General features: G+C 40.0%; 1 protein-coding gene across 1 annotated transcript in view; it reads left to right on the forward strand.

Moving 5' to 3' along the window:
* The first annotated feature begins 7,271 nt into the window (after positions 1-7,271).
* The window catches only part of LOC146362372 (retinoic acid receptor beta-like), a 255,828-nt gene continuing 241,975 nt past the window's right edge, over positions 7,272-21,124 (forward strand). The window contains exon 1 of the mRNA XM_084919459.1: positions 7,272-7,507. The gene's annotated coding sequence lies outside the window, so the exon portion shown is untranslated. The remainder of the gene's footprint in view (positions 7,508-21,124) is intronic.

Genomic DNA, 21,124 nt, shown 5'->3' on the forward strand with positions numbered 1-21,124 from the left:
TTAGCATGACCAGTTTGGTGATGGGTCAGTGAGGCATCTCCATGGAGGGATGCACAGACCTACGCTGGTTCCTCCTGGTGCACAATAATGTGTGGCCTTGTGTGGAGTATATGGGCAGTTCCTAAAGGATGAAGAATTTGATTTTGCATACCATCATAAACTATGAGACCATTTTGAGTTGCTGTGATGACATTTTGGCCTACATGTTGATTTTTGGTCTGTGAATTCAGCCCTCTGTAGGTTGATAATTTTCCATCAAATACTGTGGCATACATTACCCAGTAAATATGTCCAGAATGATTTTTCCCCACTGAGATCCTCATGAAGCGTTACTTTAATTTCTGAGCAGTGTACCTTAACCCTTTCATGCATGAATTTTTCTTAAGGATTTTTATTCATCTTTAGGCATTAAAAGATGAATAAAGAGGAATAAAGTACTTAAGAAAAAAATCCTGACTGAGGTTGTCATAATTCATGCATGACAGGGTTAAATAACAATAATTACAATGAAACACGTAACACATCTATAGTAACATTAAACGAGCAGCGGGTGGCAGGGTGTGGAGTGACACATCAGTGTCCAATGTAGTGGTTAATGTGCAAGTACACCATCAACACTGACACAAATACAAGGAAGCAGCCTTTGAACAGCTGTAACTGTAGTGACCACGGTGCGTGAAAGGGTTAATAGATAATCGACAAGATCACAACAATTCAATAAAATCCTAATAATTCATTCATTCACTCCAGTTCTGGTCAGTGGAGGTGTTGGAGCCTTACCCAGCTGTATGGAAGGAGAAGGGTGCTAACAAACCCACTGCAATAGATCAAACATACAAACATAGTCATGTAAAAAAGAAAAACGGATGTTACCTGGTTTGTAATCCTTTGAAAAAACTCAGCAGTGCTTTAATGTTTCTGGGCTACATCTGAATCTGTTGTTTCAGGACTGGCTGTCATATCACTGAATGACTGGATACCTGTGTGGTGAAGCAGTTATACAGCTGGTCATTGCTTTGTACAAAATAAATGAGGAGTTTGTGTCAGTTCAGTATTTACACTGTGACAGAAATAAAAACATGAATAGTGTGTATCTGACGTACCACACAAACAATCGCTACCTCAGACACGAGCGAGGTGTGAATTTTCCTCAAAACACTGAGCTTTGATCTGTTGATGTGGGCCAACTCATCTGCATTTTCCTGCTCTGTGTCTGTTGTTGTGGGTCTCTGGTGCTGAGCTCTACAGAGCAAGTGGGTGTGGGAGACTAATTGAGTGTCGGAACTATGTGAATAAAGCCACTCTGGTAATAGTCTGGCTCAGCAGCAAATGGGAGTGATAAGTAGTGCCAAGTTGATATGGCATCAAAAAGAGGAGTTTTCTCCCTCTTTGCTGCAATCAGTCTTTCCTTTCTCTGGCTGTCTGCAGTAGAGGCTCAGATAATGTTCCTAGGAAGAGGAATGCACTCTCAGCCCTTAATGTTGATAACAGCATCATCTTTTGCCACTGAATGGCCAGTGGGATGGGGGGGGGGTACATTAGGAAGTCAGTGGCAAGCAGTGCAATATGTGAGGCGCCCTGTGCATCTGCAGTACCTGAAGAGATCAACCGTATCTCTGAATATATACTGATTATTTTCCTCCAGTTATTATGCTAAAGCACCTTTCTGTAACTGTAGCTGAGTGTCCATGTTAATTACTGCGGTATTATTAATGTAATCTTTACTCAAATAATTCTGGACAAGTAGAAGACTGAATTCATTTTTTGCTATTGTTTTTCTTTTTCAGTTAATTGTCTAACAACAGTTAAATACTCGAACCGCCACTAAACCGTTTAACGGTAAATGGACTGGTTCTTATATAGCGCTTTTCTACTCATCTGAGCACTCAAAGCGCTTTACACAACTTGTGCATTCACACCCATTCGCACAAGCACATCTTTCTAAGTGCTTCATAGCTAACATTCACACTCATACTCCGATGGATGCATCGGAGAGCAATTTGGGGTTAGTATCTTGCCCAAGGATATGTGGCATGTAGACTAGAGGAAGCCAGGAATCGAACCACCAACCTTCCGATCAGTGGATAACCTGCTCTACCGCCTGAGCTACAGCCACCCCCAGCTTTTAGGATTTAAAGAGAGTTGGTTTAAATCAGGGAACAGAAGACAGACTATCATCAGACAGTCAGAGACACAGTTTCAAATGAATGACATTGTTGCTTTATGCTCAAAGTACAACAGAACTAACGCTAACTATAGCACGATTAACTAAATATGAGTTTATACATGAGCTCAGACTGCTGAGGTCTTTGTAGTGGACACAGATCGTTTACCAACGTCACTTGGTCTTAATCGAGACTATCCAAGAGGTCCTTCATGTGTTGACCATAGGCCCTCTGTCTGGCACATTACCGTTTCAGCAGTGGAGGAAAATAGTCATGAGTCATGAGAGGGACTCCTTCACAAAAGTCAAAACCACCACATAGTCAAATAACTACACATAAACCAACAACAAAGTCCCTGTGACTGACAAAAAACCATAGACGGAGCAGCAGCTGTGCCATCGACTCTACGCCCTCCATTGTTGTGTTATGTTTGTGTCGTGGGGCTTTTAGCTGCTATAATGACACCACGCCCATCGTGGTGGTACTCAGTTACAGAGATGGGCAGTAACGCGTTACTTGTAAAGCGTTACTGTAATCTGATTACTTTTTTAAGTAACGAGTAAAGTAAGGGATTACTATTGCAAAAACGGTAATTAGATTACTGTTACTTTCCCGTAGGAACGCTGCGTTACTGCGTTACTAAAACCGTGATTTTTTTTGCGAGAATGTCTCATGACAGTGACGTAAGCAAGTGCGACGTTTGTGACAACAGCTGTGTGCAGATCAACAATGGATCATATATCGAGTGCAGAGAGAGTATGAGCGTGCAGCGTTTAAAGCATGGAAGTACTGACCTTACTTTGAGTTTGATTCCATAAAAAGTGACAAAAACATTAGTGTCCGTTGTGCGTGGGAAGAAAACTTCTTTTTACAGCGAAAAAAACCCCTAAACAAGCTCCGAGTGCGCAACGACTTAATGGGAAATTCACAGAGAAACTCGCGGATTCTTCTACTGACCGCTGCGCCACACCTGCACCAGGGTAAACCTCCGCCTACCCAACTCCTGCTTTACAGGTGAAAATAGAGCAACAGGACCACTAGTCTTTGATTTTATTTACTTTCTGCTGTGTTTTACTTGCATCTATTTGAAAGACTGAGTGTAAACACAAAAAAATTTTATTTTATGTGCTGGGATGTGCAGAAAATAGGTTTAAATGTTAAACTAATTTCTTCAAGTCAGAGAATGGTGCATATAATTTAATTTTTGCTTGATGCATAAAGTTAAAAGATTAAAACGGATAAAAACAAGTTTTAAAAAAAGAGACTTTTCCATTTGATTACATTTTGTATGATGGATTATGTAGAAAAAGTAGAATTGGGCTGAAAGATCTATCGCTTTATCACCTATTCAGGTTGTAAATCGTGTTTTTAAAAAGTAACTAAGTAATTAATTACTTTTGAAAATAAGTAATCAGTAAAGTAACGGGATTACTTTTTTGGGGAAGTAATCAGTAATTAGTTACTGATTACTTTTTTCAAGTAACTTGACCAACACTGCTCAGTTATAATGGAAAATGAAGGAAACTGAGCAGAGTCAAGTCGAGTTGGTACTAGTGGAGAGACGTTACAGATGTCCCAGCAGGTCCTGACACAGGAGGAATACAAATCCATAAAACAAAAAGCATAAAAATATTTAATGACTAATCGGAATATTCTCTCCAATGATAATAAACAACTTAATCAACATTAATGAAATGATGAGTATGAAATGCAAAAATCTGTCTTGCCTGCTCTTCAGGGGACAGAGCAGGACATGTGTCCTGGATTTCAGAGACTGCTCTCTCCATCTCGACAATCTCCTTCCTCCTGAGGGGGAACGTGAGAGCCATCTTTTATCTGATGAAATGCATGCCTTTTCCTCTTTCTTTCATGGCACCAATCAAGATGCATCGTTGGCCTTTCAATACTTTATGATCATTTATTTCAGGTTGAAAATTTTCCTTTATCTGCATCTTCATCCCTCAGCCTTTTTCCGTTTTACACAGACCTCATTATAGCCAGCTTGGAGCAGCTTTGATTGGTAGTTTCCCAGTTTGTATTTCATGCTGGTTGTCCAGTGATCATATCCTGTAGGCTCCCTAAGGCAGGGATGTTTAGTGACAAGTTCAAAGGCAGACTGTTTCTATTTCATGTCTGTCAGTTTAGCCTTTTAGGAAAATATCTCTTGTGCCAGCTTGTCTAGAATTTCCATTTTCATGTCTCTCATTACATTTAGACCTTTTCCAGTTTTCTTATACACATCATTGTGCTCAGCTTTAACTCAACATCATATAAGAAAGGGGTGTAGAGGCAGGTGAACTGATGCTGGCTGCTTTGACCGATCAGTCTGGAGGGACTCAAACTCAGGAGTGCAAGTTCAGTGATTTTATTTACAGTGCAAGTGAAAGTTGAGCCATTTACAAAGTCCTCAAGCAGGTCTCGATTCAGAATTTATTTACAAAATCCACAAGTCCATCAGTGAGCCCTGAGTTTCAGATCTGTAAGTAGACACACCCACACACACATACACACAGAGATCAACCGGCATACAAACAGAGAAGGACAGCGAGAGAAAGAAAAGACAGACAAAGAGAAATGGCAGAGGCCCACAGGAGGACTGGACGACCATGGCACCATGGCAGCTCTTCAAGTGAAGACCTGGAGGATGCATGAGAGAGTGTTTGTGACTCATCAGTCTAAAGATTGATGTGCAAGGCAGCCCATTCTGCAGGCACTTAACAATGCTTGTTAGTATAGAGGAAGAGCTTTTAGCTTTTCAGGTTTTTGTCATAGGTTATCATCTACCAGTTTCTCTGTAGATTCTGGGCTCTCTGGAGTTTCTACACGAGTTTTGGGTTTATGTCTGCTTAAAATAAAAGAGTGAAAACAAACAAATCTACTCTGCCTGAACTCATGTGGCTAATAATTGAAAACTAAGTTACTCCATTAATTGCAAAATGAATCACAAAGTTTGGAATTCCCCACGTCTGGGATAACAAGTCAGTTAAACCAGAAGTTAAATAGTTAAGGGGGTTGTTAAACAGTTTTAGCTATTTTGGTGTTAATAAAACTGATAATAAATCGTTAATAAAAACAGGTTCACCAGAGACAACGCCCAAACATGTCTATAGTTGAATAACAGATCTGGCTGTACATCCTGTCAAACCACGTTCTTCCTCTCGCCCCTGGTGCCGAGGGCGTTGGGGTTCAACTGGCTCATTTTTATAGTATGAACGGCCATAAGGGAGGTTTTTTATCAGGAGGAAAAACTGTAAACAAAAATTCAGTTAAAAGTCCACAATTTCTGCTTGTGCTTGTTTGCGGTGAGCAGCACATCAAACAAGCTAAGAATTATAAATGGCTTCAAGCGCACATTCAGGCCTGTGAGACTCATTTATGCACTCAGACACCCAAAATAACTGAAATGCAGCCAGATGCTGCTCATTTTACATTTTGACTCATTTCTTCACCTTTTCCTGACATGCTTGCATTTAAATCCAGCTCCCGTGTACCTGGGCTGTACCACTACACTTGCTGTCTTTGGAACATCTGCCCTCCTTCTTTCTTTCACATAATGGTTTGATCCCAGTCTTTGCTTGTGATTGGCTGCATGCACCTGCCTGCATGGATTCTCAGTAGGGCTGAAGATTCAGTTGCCACACAGGCCATTATTAACTGACATGTGAAATTTTCGAATGGGCCGGATATCGTGGACCATGCGTTTTTTTTTTTTGTTTTTTTTTACTTCTTACTTCTTTATTCTGTGAATAATAATTCATGAAAACCAACTGTGAGATGGTACAAAGCCAACAAACTGGAGGGTGTCCTCAAGCATGTATTAAGTGACCTTCGGATCACAGTGAATGCAGTAACATGAGATGATTCCCTACGGTACTTCTTATAGTAACATGAATTATTTATTTATTTTTTTACTTGTGGTTTGTATGACATTTATTTAAACAGTTTTTATTCATTATCAAGAAAAGCATAAAACATAACAAAGCAGACAAAAAAGAAAGAAAGAAAGAAAAGAAAAGAAAAACTCAAAAGGAATATATTAAAGTCATTATATACCTGTACAAATACACATATGGGGTAAAGAGATTTGACACCCCTGCTATATGCAGAATCTCTAGTTAGTGTTTGTGCGGTGTGATACTGCAAACTTTGATATCGATCCAATACCAAGTAAATTAAGAGCAGTATTGCTGCCATTGACACCAGTATGGGTGCTTGTAACCTATAAAGGCAGCTTATTTAGGGGAGAGCAGTGTACTGTGATTTTTGAGCTGAATCATTGTGAATCATTGTGAACTGGCCAAATTCTGAACATATTTTAATGAACACCAACACAACAGTGTTGTAAATTTAACCACCCAAAATAATTAGTTAACACCATCTTCTTATATATTCATACTGTGTGTTTTTAGAGACCTGGAATGTAAATGTTCCTGTCTTTAGATACTTTGGGTCAGCTTCTGTTGTTTAAATGTGCTCTAGGCTATAAAGAGTTGAGGATATTTTTTCATTAAAAAAAAGAAGAAGATAATAACATGTATTTAACACAGTTCAGTGGGATACAGTGGGTGAGGTTAACTGGTGACTCTAAACTGCCCTTAGGCGTGAATGTGAATGTCTCTGTCTGCTAACCCTGCCAGAGACTGGTGACCAGTCCAGGCTGTACCCCGCCTCTCGCCCTGAGCTCCGATCGACTCCTCCGGCCCCATGTATCAATACTATCGATCGATCTGCCCACCTGTAGCTCGCATAAGGTTTGAGAGAAAATTAAGAAGGGGAAAAGGTTTCCCTTTTATTTGTAATTTTAGCTGAAGGACTCAGAACAGCAGTAACAGAAAAACGCCAGTGCTGAATGCCTGTGTGGAATTTTACACGTCCTCATTTATACAAACAAGTGGTACATACTGGGTGCTATAAAGAATCTATGGTAACCACTCTACAACCCAGCATGACAGCCCAGACTAACACCACCCGCCTTTCCTTCGTACAAAATGATTTCTTAAATTCAGAATTTCTAAATAAACGTGACCTTCAGATCTGAAAGTTAAAGACGAACTGTTTGGGTTAAAGCACCACCTAAAGGCTCTCGTCATGTGGTGAACGGTGTCAGTCACTCCGTCACGCGGGGTTAGACCCGGTACTGCCATGTTGCGGCAGCGCGGCGCACCTGCGCGCCATCAGGTCGGGTGCAGCAGCCTTTGGCAGAAGGACTTCACTTCCTCCACTCTTCCCTGCTCGGCTGCGTTCAGGCAAAGGTGGCGTGGCTGAGGGCGGGGGAAAAAAGAAAAGAATATAATAGGATGCCCATTTGTACTAAACATACCGAGAGCAGCTGCGCGACGGGGGTAAGTTTCTCCATGAGAAATTCTAAACATTGGTGCAAAGAGCTATTGAAAACTTGTGAGCAATATGCTGCTGCTATTTATTCTGTTAAGTGGGTCACAGAGGGACCGTGATTTCTTGTGTCCGGGCACCTGACCGGTTTGTTTTGGCGCCGCCGGGAAGTGATGGATCCGGACACTTGGTCACATTGTGCGTCGCGGCATCCCTGAAATTTTAGTTTTAGATTTTTAAAAAATAATGTAATATTTGAGGTGGTCTGGTGGTCATCAGCGGTGAACGTGGTGCACTGGAGAGGAGATGGTTTGTACAGTAATGATGATGTTGATGTTCATGGGGATGACCATGATGGCATTTACCTGTTGCAGCCCACTCCTGACTGTGAAACGGTCCATCAGGGGAAGTGCAGGTTTGCATCACCTCGTGATATGATGTGCAGCAACACTCCCACCCAGCATGCCCCTTCATTCATTCAGAGTGCTTTCAAGCCAAGAATTTAATTCTGATTTCAACAAAAAGAAAAAGGAAAGCCCTGGATAAATGTATTTATTCATACATTTGTCTTGAAAACAGTCACAACAATATCATAACTTCATTTCTTAACACTGAGTGCTTCTGTTCTCATCCCCCATCCCCTCCTCGTGGGAGCAGGTGGGGGTGTGAGGACATAGTCGCAAGCTCTCGCTACCTGAGAGTCAAAGAGAGGCTCCTCTCTTCCTGCAGGGTTTGGAGGCGCTTTTCAATGTGAAAGCTCATTTCCCATGCTTTTCATGCCTGGAGTTTAAACCCTTTGATGTTTTCTAATGCTGGAATCGCTCTCCAGTATGTCAATGTTCTCAGACTGACTTATGAATCTTTTAATTAACCCACTTGTATGCGCACAGCAGCATTGTCCTCTGTGAAATGCCATCGAGGGGGTGGGGAGCCATGACAGAATGGCATGCTGTCAGTGGGAATTTCAAAGTCAATGGCAATTTTAGCTTTAAATGATGGTTGGTTTGATAGTGCCTCCGACTTATTACCACCAGAAAAAAATACTCCTTTATACAGTACAGCAGTGAAGCTGGTGATTAAGACTTCAGCTACACGATGCAATATTAATGACTTTGGAAGATATCAAAGGATAACATCAGTGGCGCAATAGCCTGGAGTAAGCCTGCATTAATAATGTGCTTAATTCCATCAGCAATGTTTCTTCAGCGCCTTTATGTTGAGCCCTGTGCCAAAATGAAAGATCTTTAATTATTCCATACATTTTAATTTGACTCTAATGTGCATCTCCTATTCCTCGTTGAACTTCTCCTTCTATAGCTCCATCACATGGATCATGGATTTTTCAAATGTGACTTTTTCTTCATGGATGACACGAGTCATATCGATACGCACCGTGTGCCTGAACTGTATATGGATCAGAATACTTTAATGATCCCTAAGGAAATGATGTTAAAGCTGCATATAAAATGCGATTGGTCATGTGATTACCAGTAACAGTCAGCAGATGGCAAAAGGCTCTCAGGGATAGGAGATGGTCTGTTAGGCTGCTGTGTGACATTCTGAAGTGTGACTTGCTCCACTCCACAGAATGCTGGCCGAGTTTCAGAGAAGTAGCTGCTGCTTCGCCTCGCTTCTCTTTCTTAGTTCAGTTGTAACACTAAACTCAGGAGTCTTCAGTGAAATGCATTCAGCCTCATTACATGAGAGGTTCTTGGTTAGTTGAGTAGTTAAACTCTGAAGAATTCAGAGGTTGCAAAATTCTGTTCTTAATAATTACAAGTAATGATACTTGTGTTAAGTAATACTCTGATAAAAATAAAACTACTGATTCAACTTTTTTATTCAAAGAAAAGGAAAAAAGTAAGAAATTACAAAGTCATTCTCTTTGCTATATTAATTTAACATACAAGTGGGACTTGGCAGGTAGGGGAACCCTGAAATTGGCTGTAGTAGTTCTGCGTGTGAAACATAATCACAGCTTGCAATAATTTCTATCGAGCGATCCAGCAGGTTTTCTTTATGTACAGGCTTTGATCACCTGACCTGTGCTGCTGCTCTGAGGTTTACTGCTCCTCGTGGATTTACACAATGACTTAAACCAGATGTAAACAGATGTTTCCCAGCTAAGCTATCTTGGCTGATATTACAATTACTATAATGGTTGAATCTAAGCTGCTTAAATTCAAATGAATCTCTGTTACACTCGATGCAACCAAACTGACCATGAACACCACAGCCACTGCGTACCAGTCCATCATAGACCTGTACTGTAAAGTCATCAAAGGAAGTCACGCTAACTTGTTTATCCTGCACTAAACTCCCACGTCATGCAACATTTGGATAACAGAAACTTTGTATACCTCATTTTTATGGGAAGTTTCATAAATGCAAAACATGCCTTCACATCATATACAAATCCAGTGTGTGATTGAAAAAATGAGGACATTAAATGAAGCTTTAAATATTCACATGGCAGTCCTATCTTTTTAAATATAACCGCTCTTCTTCCTTTCTTATCTTCAGTCTCTGAATGAAGTTATCTCACAATCTTTTCTTTTGCTGGAAAATATTCCAGCTATGCCTTTAGCTGGCAGACACACTATTGTGACACACAACACTTAGTATGGAAGTCTAGGAGGCACAGTCTACATTTCTGTGATACATTTTATGTATCACAGAAATGTAGCAATCCACTACTTAAAACTACTGAATAAAACCCAGCTTCTCTTCTATTTATCCCTGTCAGGGTCACCAGGGTAGGTGGGGGAGCTGGAGCCTATCCAAGCTGTCTTAGGGCAATAGGCAGGGTACACTCTGGACAGGTTGCCAGTCTGTCACAACCATGGCCACCTATGGCCAATTTAGTGTTACTAATTAACATATCCCCACCGCATGTCTTTGGACTGTGGGAGGAAGCCGGAGTACCTGGAAAAACCCCACAGAGACATGCAGAGAACATGAAAACTCCACACAGAAAGACCGCAGCCAGGTGGTGGAATTAAACTCAGGCCCATCTTGCTGTGAGGAAACAGCGCAAACCACCGTGCTGCCAGATCAGCATTTAAATGGTTTACTTTCACAAGTTCAGAGCTTCACACTTGACTTAAACAGAAAGGAAGCTGTAGACTTCAGGGTCTCCAAGGCCAAAACAAAAATTCTCCATCCTGGCTAAAAAATAAAAACAATTCTTATCTAAAAACACAAAAGTACAATGTCTGAACTCCCTGTCCAGCCACAAAACAGGAGAAAACTAGTTTAAAGAAAATGGCAGAACTTAACTTTTAAAACAGAATATCCTAACAAAGTTCACCAAAACAGAAGCATCTAAGTACAGAATTACTCAGACACTGGGTACACAGGATTAAGTTTCATATCTGCACCAAACATGCTGTTTTGGTTCCCTGCAGCCTCAGTACAGCTCTATAAATGTTGCATCAGTTTTTTTGATTTAGCCTCTTTCAGCTCTTTGTATGAGATAAGCTGTGAATGTCTTTACTGTGTTAAGGTTCCTTCCGTTTAGGCTCACATTGGTTTGGTGTTTAGAGGCAATGATGTCAAGTTAAAACTGAAATGTTATGGTGTACAATGCTGGAGTCCTGCTCTAGAAAAATAAACTCCAAACATGCAACCATGACATGCGGTCATGGTATTTGTTTGCCTGTTGGTCATAATTTATTACAGTATAGAATTCCCTGTTATTCAACATTTACACAGTTTTTCCTACTAAATTTGCATTTGTGTGTTTTTTTTAAAGAGACATTTGTAGAAATGTACTTGTTTCTATTGTCTGGGTTAAGATGGGCAGGTGTGTTACAGCATGTTTACACTGAGGGACTCTGCTGGAGATGAACCAGTTCAGTTTTTTCTGCTCTGATCCAGTACCGGTTTCTGCTGATACCTGATCAGTATCAGGTTTAAATAAGCTGTTATCCTTGCTGTGGGGCAGTGACTTGGAATCATTCTTTCACCTGTAAGACAACGTCAGGCTTGAAGTAAGCAGCTTTGCTAGCTTAGAAGAATATAATTTTACTCAGTTTATGTCAGGTCTGAGGTAATGAGAGGACCCAAACGCAGGACTTTACAGCAGCAAACAGTGAACAACGATGTGCAAATCCCAGCACTCCGTGCCGTTTTCTCCCAGATCCCGCACAGGGCTCGTGTCCATGGCATGAATCGTGGAACAGCAACTTCCAATCTGTACAGTGGCTCCGCTGCTGTGACAGACTCCTAGTGAAGAAACACTAACACTGAACTTCCTGCCCTGACACAGGAAGTGTATGCTCTGCTGGGCCTTTTTGGTTATTGTGTCTATGTTGGTTGAAAACATCAGATCCTGGGTGACTGTAGAAGGTTTCCACAGCAGACACAGTGCTGTTGAGTAAGGTGAGGTATCCTTTTAAATTACTTTCAGCTGGATCTGGAGCTATTCTGAAAAAAACAATTAAAATCCTTAACAAATTAAAATAATAAAGTAGCCATCACCTCCCTGGTAGGGATGGGTATCATTTAGGTTTTATCCGATACCGGTGCCAAACCGGTACTTTTGAAACAGTGCCGGTGCTTAAACGGTGCTCGAACCGGTGATAAAAGAATGGAGAACACAAAATTGGTCCAAAAACCTCTCATGTTCAGCTGGTTTTTTTTGTAAAAAGATAACAATGTTAGCCTTTTCTGCTGCTATAGGGGATTTATGGCATCACTCTTGGCTGGAAGCAGTGCTTAAACATGGAAAAAACACAAACTTTGTCCAAAAACTGCTCATGTTTAGCCATTTTCCACTTTTTCTTTGGTCGTTTTAGCCCCTTTGGCCAGGGTGAAGGGAGCATCTGCCATCAAACAAGAAGACAGCCGCATGTAACTACGACAGTGTTTGCTAGTTCACCTTACATGCATTAATTTAATAACGTGGTTAGCCTACTCAACGTAAATTACACACGAACAACATTAAGCTACTCACACAGAGAAGAACGGCTGCTGCTGCCATCATCATCCTCATCATTTCTGCTACACTGGCAGGGCTAGGGGCCAGGACTCTCCTCTTCGGGTTTTTGGGGGATGTTGCTAACTCCGGGTCCGATAACAGGTAACCCACCCGCAGTAGATGTGCTCGGTGTGAGGTCTCGCAACAAGCTATCAACTACGGCGCATTTCTCGGCTTTAACAAAATGCTATATGTCGCCAGGTGTTTCATCAGATTCGAGGAGTTACCTCCTTTGCACACTATCACCTTAAAGCACTTGTTGCAGGCTGCTGAGTTTGCATCTTTTGCTGTGAAGTACAGCCAGACTTTGACCGCTTCGCCTTGGGCATTTTTAATCTGTAGCTCTGCTCTAAAAGAACGTACGTACCTGGGCCCGCCTACTATCCTCGGAAACGTAAAATGATTGGCTAGAAAGTGTATGACATCTCAGGAAAAATAAAGCACCGAAATAAAGCACCGAAATGTGCGCTGCTTTTCGGTCTGGTTACTACCGTTTATGTCAGAACCGGTGCCATTATGGCACCGGATACCAGTACCCATCCCTACTCCCTGGCTGGCAACAAATGATATAGAAGCAGACTAGTCAGTCTTAAAGCTACAATAAGCTCAAAATCTACAGTGATCTAGTTTACATTAGCAAATGTTTTTAATGTGATTCAGAGTACAGATGAAAAGCAGACACAGGTAAAGGTAAAATGTGTTTTATCATGAAATTAACTCTATCTCCTTTTAACCGCAGTAACGCAACACTGTACAGTTGAACCGTTTTTCATTCTAACCTATACGGTCTTCAATAGACAATATAGGGAAATATTAACATTACTGTAAAAGACAATGTCAGAAAATACCACTGAAACTGCTATTTTTATCTTAAGTGATTCTATGATGAAATTTAGAGGTCTAAGGCTCGACTTCACACAAAGACAGAAAGGCAAACAATCACAGAGACAAGACTGACTTAGAAGGTGTGAGGAACACAGGGGAGGCATGATAACAGAAACAAGAGAAATGTAAGGAAACTAAAATCTAGATAACAAAACTAAGAAGACTTGAGAAAAAAACTATGACACACAGAGGAAACCAAACTACACTGAGACCCCAAACCAACAAAGAGTCCTAAAAGAAAGATATTTAAAAAAAAAAATATCATAGATTCATTTAAATAAGAAGAATTTAACATGTTTTATTGAGATAGAGAAATGAACACATTAAACGTCAATAACCATATTAGCAGAACAGAATCATAGCAGTGATAGGATTTAGGACAGGACCTCCTGGGGTCTTGATGGTGGTGGTGACGATGAGGCTTGGATGGAGCTCTAAGGGAAAGTGATGGGGAGAAAGACGAAACATTTGTAAACCAATCTGAGTGGACGCTGACTGGCTGAAATAAGGTGGGCAAGAAGGTGACTGGACTAGAGTAATGATGTCAGTATTGTGTTGGACATGGTGGGAAAGTGGTAATGGTGTAACGAACAGACGAGCAGCTGAACACCCAAGAAAGCAGCAGTGATTACAGATTTTCCTTACTGAACTTATGCATAAGCTACATTTATATACCGTACTTTCCACACTCTGAGGCACATTAAAATCCTTTAATTTTCTCAAAAATCAACAGCGCGCCTTATGTATGAATTCTGGTTGTGCTTACTGACCTCGAACCTATTTTATGTGCTACACAGCGCTCAAAAATCTGTCAAAAAATATTTTAGTGCGACTTTGGTAAGCTACGAAGCCGCACCGCTTGATGGATTGTCGGAGTATTACGACTACCGTAGTCAGGAGCCTCTCGGAGTAATCTGGGTCCAAAACTCCGTCAGCTTCAGGTCCCAAAGTCAAACAAACACTGCGGCATCACTGAGAGTGAAAAACTGTCTAAATTCTTTCATCTGTAATAAAATGATCAGCGTTGCTGCTTTACCAGCATCAGTCCACGTAACTATTTAAGATGCATAATGTGCTAATGTACAGTATCGTAAGACTTAAGACTGGGCGACATATTGAGTTTTTAACCCTTTAAAACCGGTCGGGGCGGGCATGCTCCGTTTTGCGTAACTATTTTTAAATCTCTGTAGAACTGGAACCACGTAAGGTAGCGCATTAATTTTTTTGCATATGAAACCGGAGGAGTTGTACTTACATCTTATGCCATCAGCTTGTCCTCAGTCACGGTTTCCTTCCACATATAGCTTTGCAAAAACTGCATAAAAAGCACTTGCAGCATCCGATCCGATCAGCTGTTCGTAACACTTCCTAGGTTGGAATAGACGTCAGCGCGAACTATCGTATGTCCGCCATTACCTGGCCGAAACTGGAAGTGATGTCATTCTTGCGGAAAATGTAGTTTTTACCTTCAAGGCCTTATAAGCCTATACTGGTGTTTTTAAAAGTCATATTTTGCTTTATGCTTTTCTGAATAGTTTCTGGGATGCTCAGAACCCAAAAGGCACTGCTGGAAATAGTTTATTTTGAAGCACATGCTGTTTTTTTTGCAAATTTGCATTATGATATTTATTTTCGTTTTTCCTGCAGGATATAAAAATTGGTGTATCTCAAAAATAAAACTATGATGACACTCAAAATAAATTTCCTGCGGTTGAAAACTATTTTGTGCAACTTTTTGCACGATTTACTTTTTTTTTGTAGTTTAGTGCACTTTTTTGGATTTATGTAGTTCTTTGGACTTAATGCATACATATTATTAAAATTTGGGCTATAATGGTTGTATTGATGTATAGCAACTTGAAATGCTCCCAAAAATGGCGCTACAGCATGTAAAAATATAATATAAGCTCTGGCGGACTTGGTTCTATGGTCGGTCTTAAAGGATTAAATATATCAATATATTTTTATACGAGATATAAGATCTGACAATATCGTTTATATCGATATAGTCTATGTTATGTTATAATAAATACTTGTGGAGCCGCAAGTTTGCCTCTCTTTCGTCCACTTTTGTCTCTACGCAGCGTTACTCTGCCTCTCCTTCACTGAACACAACTCCCCCATCGCTTCACCTGCAGGCAGCACAAGACGGACATGGCAGCTATCAAAGAGGAGCTGCTCGGTAAAAAGAAAACATTTGGAGATTATTATTTTAGTGCTGTCAGCGTTAATCTCGTTAAAATGACGTTAACGGCATAACTGCATTAACACAGCAAATCTCCCTTAACGAGTTACCACGGATCGCCCCATGCGTGGGGCTGCACGGCATCAATGCGTTAACGAGCTGACCGCACTCACTGCGCTAACCCGTTGACGGCCTAAAATCCTTTCATTTTCTCAAAAATCAACAGTGCACCTTATGTATGAATTCTGGTTGTGTTTACTGACCGCGAACCGATTTTATGTGGCAATCTGTCAAAAAATATTTTAGTACGACTTTGGTAAACTACGAAGCCGCACCGCTTGATTGTCGGAGCATTACGGCTACCGTAGTCGGGAGCCTCGCGGAGTGATACTGTCATGTTTCGGCTGTGTGGCAGGCAGGGATTGGACCCAAACGCAAACTCACGGGGACAGAACTTGAACTCAAAAGCACAGCTTTATTGCTGGAAAATAGAACACAAGCAATACAAAACTAAACTGGGAAAAGCTAATTATAATGCATACCAGGAGACATGGGGAGAATCACACCCAGCATGAGGGACGACGCGACACTGACTCAGAGAAACACAGGGTTTAAATACACTGGGAAGTAACGAGGGGAATGAGACACAGAAGGAGGGCACAGCTGGGAGAAATCAGGACTGACGAGACAAGCAAAGCAGGACGCATTCACATAAGACACGGACCTGCAAAGTAAAACAGGAAGTATCACACAGAGACGCGAACTTGACACAGTGGAGACAGCAACTAAGAAACACAGAGACATAAACCATAAGGCAGAGGACTCTAAGAACCGAAAGACACAGAGGGAAACTCAAACATGCAGACACAGACTTACACAGAACAGAGGGGACACAGAGAAACATGAAGGGCAAGGGATCGAAACTAGAAACCACAGAATAACTCACACAAGTACAATAATACAAAAATCACGAATAACTAAACATGCTGGGTCAGGAGACCCAGGACCCTGTCAGATACGTACTGTGCTTCAACGTAATATTACCGTATTGTGTGTGTATAAGGGCCACAAATGGCACCTGTTCAGAGTCATGGTTACAAGGAGGATCTCAAACTCCAGGCTGTCAGTCACGCAGTAGAACTTGGGAACAGAGCAGCTGCTTGTTATTATGCTCAGCGTCTGTTAGTTTACATTTTGACTGCACAATTGTGAGGTTTTTGTTATGCACAAAAACAGCATTGTTTTATTTTATTTATGGAGATTTATCATTTAATGAATGCTGATAATTTATTTCTGAGTATTTTTTTCTTGTACATCTGTGCTGTATGTTAATAAAAGTGCCTGTGTGACATCTGGGACACAGCTCTGACTAAGAACTCTCTTTTTGTTCTTACCTTATGGCTTTAAAAAAATATCGAGATATATATCGTATATCGCCATCCAGCTAAAGAATATTGAGATATGAATTTTGGATCATATCGCCCAGTCCTAGTAAGACTGTTTTTATGCAAAATATTTACCTTTAACTGTAAAAATCATTCTTAATAAAGATATCACAAATATCGCTCTCACTGTTAGGTTGTAAGTTATGACGTAATTAAACATGCATGGCAAGGGAAAGCAGTAATTACAAACCATGTAATGTAGAGAGTCGGGATGTGGATAGGTCAGAAAAAAGTAGACAAGATTATATGGAAGCCTTTGATGCTGTGTCTGGCTATGGGAATCTTAGGGTGCCTTCCGGGAAAGAGCCTCTCACACAACATCAATAATGAATGAAAGATATCTTGTTCAGTGGAAGACTGAACTTAACTGGCATACTGATTTGCTACTATGAACCTTATGTAAAAATTGCATCAGTGTGTTTGTTATGCTTCATTAGCTAGATAAGAAGCTGTCACTGATGACTGTGAATGCAGATGGGATGTTGAAACAGGAATCAAGAAAAAAGACGACTTTCTGCATCATTCCATTGTTTTGACTGGTTTCTTAACTGTTGAGGTGTTCACCTCATTTGTATAATACATAATAATGGTGGTGTCCATATGGGGAAGTGTACTATTGTACCAGCTATTTATACTATTCGACAGGCTGCTGTGTAACTGGATGGTATACTGTTTATATTAGAAAAAGTAAAGCATGTGCACATCAGTTATTTATTTAAGAATAGTATTAATTTACGTAAGTTAATACTATTCTTAAATGCTGTTACGTTATTACTAACTCACAACTGCATATATGGTGCATATTTATTCTCCTACCTTCGATCCGTCTAGTGTACCTCTTCAAGCGGCTGACCAAGGCTGTGAGTCGTTGCTTGGCAGTTTCCAAGGCCCCTGGTATGGACAGCTTGCTTCTTCGTAGGCACCTTCTTCATTGCACTTTTCTGCAGCTCCGATAGTTGGCTAACCTCCCCCTGTGCTACCTTGATCTTAGCCTCTAGCCTCCTTATCTATGGAGGGTACTGCTCCTTGTGGCTCTTCAACTTGTATCCAAGCATCTCACTAATCACTGCTGCCGTAGTATAGATCAGCTTATTAATCTCAGTAATAATAATAATAATAATGATAATAATGATGATGATACATTTTATTTATAGGCGCCTTTCAGACCCTCAAGGTCACCTTACAGTAGCACGTAAACAATACCATAAAAAACACAAGAAAAATGTATATATAGCAAACATGGTAGATAAAATTTAGACATAAACAGTCATAAAAGTATAAAAGCAAATATAAAAACTGAGCAAGGTAAAAATGGTCTAAGACAGATCAGGTGTATGCAATTCTAAACAGATGAGTTTTGAGTACTTATTTAAAAGTGGTGAGACAGTGTGTGGTCCGTAGAGCAAGTGGAAGTGCATCCAAAGTCTCGGGGCAGAACAACTAAAGTCTCTGAGTCCCACTGTAGTCAGGCGAGCAGGTGCAGTAATGGTGTTTGTAGGTATCGTTTGTAGTGCTGCATTAACATCATCTAGCAGACCTTCTGAGGGTACTTCACGTAGTCTTGGTAATACTGTCATAATCTCTTCATTTCTATAATGGAATTGTGTCGTTTGATATCTATCTATCTATCTATCTATCTATCTGTCTGTCTGTCTGTCTGTCTGTCTGTCTGTCTATCTATATACACACATATATATCTATATATAGATATATATGTATGTATATAGATATGATTTCTGAGGCATTATAAATAATTCAGACATTATACCAAACTGTGAATAGGATGCTATGATATTTTACTTTTTTTTTTTTTTTTTAAATTATCTACATTCTAATAATTATTTGTAGAAATAAGAAGAAACTGGCACCCAGAAAATGTGGAATCACAGTGAAATTCAGCAACCCAAAGTTATCAGGTATAAAATTACACTACTCTCAAATTTGAGGCTATGGGCCTTGGTTGATTGCATTGTATTGTCCATTTTGATTTTATTAATTGGTTTTATTTATTTCATTTTAATTTATTTAAATGTTGAGTATTGTGTTAAAATTGTAATATTACTTGTGACTATATAATATTAATGTTCAGCACTTAGGTCAACCCTGTGCTATATAAATAAACTTTACATTGACTTCTCTGAGAAGTCAGAAATAATCAAGCATAATGTTTAACTACTAAAACTATTTTTTCTTTTCAGGAATGCAAGTAACAAACTGTAACTTGGTATCATAATCAAAAAATATTCATGTGGTCAATAATAATCATTTTGCATTAAAAATGTGATTTTGATTAAAGAGCTTATGCTTGCTGGTGGATTAAAATGATTTTGATAACCATTACAATACATTACATTACATTCAGTGGTGGTTTAATAAATTTGTGGCACACGACACAATTCCATTATAGAAATGAAGAGATTATGTCAGTCTGGAGTTTCTATGAGAAATGGAGGATCCAATGATAATTCAGTGTGGCGGTAAAGTTTAGCATGGAAGTGCTAACTCTTCCTGCCTTACAACTTTTTTAACACTGAGGAGAGCTGGGACTTCTCTGCAGCAGGAGAAATTTGAAGGGCATGTTGCTGTGCTTTAAATACTGTTCTAATTTGCAATGCTAATAACTTGATTCTTATTTGAATAATCCTCTTTGTTACCTAATACTCTATCATGTGCGTTGTAGGCTTGCTGCTTTGATAATCCACCTGTATTCTTTGTCACTCCCTGCTACCTAAGCCAAAAGCTCTTAAATAATAACAGTGGTTGTTTGCTTTTAACCTCTGGATTAGTGGGGTTTCTCATTTTAGGGCATGTTTTTTTTGTGACTGAAGCCATACAGTCTATAATGTGCACTATTTAGCCTAAACATTGTGAAGAATAGTGATTATTAGCTGGTAATCGAACTGTTCTTCTCTTTTCATGCATGATCTCTGGAAACTGGTGGGGGAATCAGGCTACGATATTGTCTGAAGTTGTTCTTTCTTACATGCAACACACAGCAGCAGACAGTGTGCTTTATATATATACTCACCAGGCACTTCATTTTGTAGACACATTCAAAGGATTTTTAATGCAAATATATAATTAATAAAGTCCAGTTAGCTAAGAACAGGAAACTAAAGCCACAGCTTGCAATGTTCAACAAAATTGGACAATAGACGACTGAAAACGTTGCCTGGTCTGATGAATCTTGATTTCTTCTGTGATATTTGGATGGTAGGATTAGAGTTTGGCATAAACAACCTGAATGAATGGATCCATCCTGCCTTGTGTCAAGTTTTCTGGCTGGTGGTGATGGTTTAATTGTGTGAGAGTTATTTTGCTGGCATACTATGGGTATCAAAAGAGAAACAAACAAAAAACGCAATGAAACAAAAACAATGGGTGGAGAGATGTTATACAAAGTCACAGGATTAAAAATATAATGATAAGTGGACATCAAGCATACAGCAGCATGAAGCAATTCCAGAATTGGTCCAGGAAAGTCCAAGGATGGACTTGCCTTTACAGCAATGAATCTGCTCAAGTCTAGTGAGAAGTAGTATTTCATTGAGCAACCTTTTGAAACAGGGAGGTGATGATAGGATTTCCATTCTAGTAAGATTATCTAGTAAGATTATTCTCTTTATCATGCCTTCCCTGAGGAGTTTCCTTTGGAAGTGGCCAAGTCCTCTCAGAGCAGCTAGTGATGGCCAGGTTCCAGTCTAGTTGGATGTCCCTAACAAACTGTTTAGAAAACTTCAAAAATGGCCCTCCAGAAATTGTCTAGGACCGCACTAAAACAGTTGTGAGAGTGACTCTTCTGTGACACCACATTTATCACATAAGAGGGAGACAGTACCAAAAGTTTTGTCGAGTTTTGTCTTGGTGATTCTGACTGAAACAGCACAACCCCCCTCTTTTTCAATCGAGGAAGACTGTATTCATCAGCGCTGGCCGATGGCTGTTGATCATAGAAGAGTAAAAAAGGGAAATGCAGATGGTTCAAAATCATCAGAGTTTCTAAGAATGAAGTTATCACCAAAGGCGGCATAGGAAGGCAGTTTTCCAAAAACAGCAGCGCTGGAGGGGAATAATCCATAACTAATGAGGATTCAGGCTTTAGCTTTGGAGATACGAGGTTTATTCCTCCACA

This window comes from Perissodus microlepis, chromosome 22 (assembly GCF_051167445.1).
Source record: "Perissodus microlepis isolate ML-2025 ecotype Zambia chromosome 22, ASM5116744v1, whole genome shotgun sequence".
In the NCBI taxonomy this organism is placed as follows: Eukaryota; Metazoa; Chordata; class Actinopteri; order Cichliformes; family Cichlidae; genus Perissodus; species Perissodus microlepis.